Raw genomic sequence first — 3,896 nt, forward strand, 5'->3', positions numbered from 1 at the left:
CACCCAGCACACACACTTTTTGCCCCACTCCCCTCAGGAAGGAGGTTAAGGAGCATTAAGTGTAGAACCACTAGACTGAGGAACAGCTTCTACCCTGAGGCTGTTAGACTCATGAATCTCTAACTAGAATAATCACTGTGAAAAACCATATCATGTTGCTGCTGATCTGTTTCATGTTGCTGCTGATCTGTTTCAATGTTGATGTGTTCATGCGTGCACATCTGCTCACAGACTCATGTTCATGTTTGTGCTGATGTTCAATGTATTATGTTATGAGTGCTTAGTGTATATTTAGTTGATGTTTTTCTTAGTTCATATCTTAGATGTTATTACTGTTTTTCTTATACATTTTATTGTTGGATGTAACTGGGACCCTGTGTACATAATTTCGCTCCACCACATGTACCACATGAGGTGCGAATGACAATAAAGAAACTCTGACTCTGACTTACTCTGAAGCATGCATGTGACACTCCGGCTATTGATGATGCAAACAAGTATCAAGTTTTGTTAAATTATCTTGAGCGAATCCGAAGTTAAGTGCAGGACAAGAGAAAATTGACCAACGTACATATGACTATACCATTTTACACCAGTTTTTTTTACTGGAGTTTAAAAAACTGAGGGAGCAGCTGCTCCACCTGCTCCACTGAGCAGATGCAACATGAGACAATTTAACATGCTTCCATTGATTCTGGAGGTTTGGTATGTGTAGATGAACATATTCTGAGATATATTCATACATTAAACCGGTTCTTCATTTTTCTGGACTGAATATAACGTGCATTGAATTTAATAAAATGTAACGTGAGACGTTATTTATCTTTGACCCATCAAAATGAATGTGGCCATTTATTTACAGAATCAAAGTTTAACATCAAACATTTACATTAATTTGGCAAAATATGAAAATAACAACATAATTAATCAGCTTTACAGGTAGTGAGAAACAATACGGCGATTGTTTCACTTTTCAGCAGAACAGCAGACATCAAATCACACGGCAGTGATTGAGAACTTTGCTTCAGACATTTCTAAAATATCTGTCAATGATTTCTACTTGATAGAAGAATTTTTAAAGATGGAAAGATGAAGTTTAGTGGGAGTGAAAGATGGATGAGGGAGAATGTGGTGTGTATGAGTGAAAAGTGTTGACAGGACGACACCCTCCATCCGACCCAGCTTTTCCTCGGTACGCTCAGTAGTGGACTAGGCTCATTTACCTCTCTGACGATGAATCAGCGGAAGAGGAGCTCCAGTTAACGCTACCTTTCAGCGTCTCCGTAGGATGGCCGAGATATATCCGGAGTGGTGACGGGACTTCGTCAACAACAGTTCACCTCAACGGGTGGAAGATGTTATAATCCCAAACTCGGAAGAGCCTTATCATGGCTGGACTTCTGTTCTCCCAAACGACTGGAGCTGCAAACTCTCCAGCCCGACTCCAACGGCAACTCACAGAACTGAAACTTCACAGAACTGCCGCTTCACAGAACTGGGCTTCACAGAACCGAGAGAACTAGGAAGTACCGACATTTTAAAGGGCTCTATTTCCGGTTCATTTGGGAGTCCCTGATTGGTCAATGTCGACCAGACAGGGGTGTGGTTTGTGACGTAAGAGGTAGAGTCAGAAAACAGCCAGAATTGTTATGGAACAGATTGAAAATGTTCTCAGAGACAGAGAGAGAAATGTTTGGGCGAGTTTGGAGAAACAGGTGCCAACTTCTCTGTTTACGTCTGAGAGGATTTAAAAACAAGACAGTTGTTCCAACAATTGTCTGCTTCGACTCCGACCTTGGAGCAAACGTACACTGCTCATTCAAAGACAGGAAATCAGAAAATGCATAATTACTCTGTAACAGGCCTTAACATGAATTCTAACTTTGCATGAGGATTAAAAAATCATTACACTGTTTCACAGTTAATAAAATTGATTAGTTCACTGCAACATCTAAAATGGTTTGAACTAAAACACTTTGATTATCAACATTTGTAAAATAGTAATGATAATAGAAAAGAGAGTGTTCTTTCACTTGAAATCAAGAAAGAAAGTCTCAGGATGAGTCAACCTGTATTTCTGGATTCAAATCAATGAAATGACAGTTTCTGTCCCACAAGGTTCTTAAGGTCAAGGGTTTTGACCTTAGGTCAAGTTCACTACATATGTGTGTAGTCGATATGTGTGTGAAATCAGTTCTTATATCCACCTTCTTCCTGGGGCTCTACTGTCTAAATGAGTCTGGGTACAACTTCCTGTCAGACAGGAAGTAGCAGTAAGCATTGGTTAACCATGGTAGCAGAGCATGGACCCCCCCACCAATAATTTACATTCAGTTTAGCAGATGAAACTCTGTTTTTGTTTTGTTTACATTTATTTAACAACCATAAAGTTTACTAAAATAGTCGTGCTGAGTTCAGGTACCTGTTGTGTTCACGGCTGCAGGAACAATCAGACCAAACTAAATCAGTGGCTACAACAACAGAGCATGCATCAGGATATGCTACAACAACAGAGTTTGAACACGGACCCAAAACAAAAAGAGTGTTTCTGTGAAAAGAGGTTTAGTTTCATCTTCTACCTACAGATGAGGAATTAATAAGAATGTGTCTGAAAAATGTGAACTTGAAGAGACCACCTAAAACTCTGTCTGTGAGCTCGTTTCACTTTGTTGACAAACAGCCGACGGAGGAAAACCTGCCTCCTACTTTGTGTCTGGACTTCAATAAACCACCGGAGAAGAGACGCTGGATCCTCAGAAGGATTGAAAACAGTGACGAGAACATCAGGTCTGATTTCAGGTGTATGGAGGTCACAGCTTTATAGTGTTTGTTCATCTTCAGGTTTATGATTTTCTCTGTAATGAACCCAAACTCAGTGATGGAGGACTTTAAGACTTTGCTCAGTGTCTGATTTAAGGTCAATAAGATTGACAAAACAAAACTTTTAACAAAACAAGACCGACCTTATTACTGTGAAGATACTGATAAACCTCAGAAGAACCCAGTCAATGATGTAGCTAAATATGCTAGTAGATGTAGCTAAATATGCTAGTATAAGTAGCTAAATATGCTAGTAGATGTAGCTAAATATGCTAGTATAAGTAGCTAAATATGCTATTAGATATAATCTGCAGCCACTTCTTCAGCTCGTCCTCCATCCCTCGTCCTCAGCAGCAGCAGTATGATTATATTGTCCTGTTGGAGCTCTGACAGGTGGTGTTCCCACATGTTTAAATTAAATCCACAATGCTCAGAGAAACTACATTAGCTGGTACTGTTCACACAGAGACAAATGCTGGTTCTGGTCCACACCGGAAGTCGTGCCCATAATTCAGGCAAGGCACCATAAGAATAAGGCGGATAACATTCAAACAAAATATACATGTATCACATCCATCCATCATTTATCTTTTCCTGCTTTTTCCGTTCCAGATCACGGGGGTCACTGGTGCCCATTTCCAGCCGTCACTGTGCGAGGGGCAGGGGGCACCCTGGACAGGTCTCCAGTCCATCACAGGGACACACAAACAAGACAAACAACCATTCACTCTCTCTCTCACCTAGGGACAATTTAGAGTTACCAATCAGCCTAACATGCATGTTTTTGGTCTGTGGGAGGAAACTGGAGTACCCGGAGAAAACCCACACATGCAGAGAGAACATGCAAACTCCACCCAGAAAGGTCCTGAGTCGGGATTCGAACCGATGACCTTCTCTCTGAGAGGCAACAGCTCTACCAACTGATTCACTGTGAGCCCAAAATATATAACATGTAAAAAAATTAAATCTTAGCATATTTTCTTTTCTTTAAATCCCAAGCATAACTTAAAATACAGCCTGTAACACTACTGTTATATTTATAGTTTTGTCAGAATCACATTTTCCAGTGTTTTATA

The sequence above is a fragment of the Nematolebias whitei genome, chromosome 5, assembly GCF_014905685.2.
Source record: "Nematolebias whitei isolate Nwh7 chromosome 5, NemWhi1, whole genome shotgun sequence".
NCBI lineage: Eukaryota > Metazoa > Chordata > Actinopteri > Cyprinodontiformes > Rivulidae > Nematolebias > Nematolebias whitei.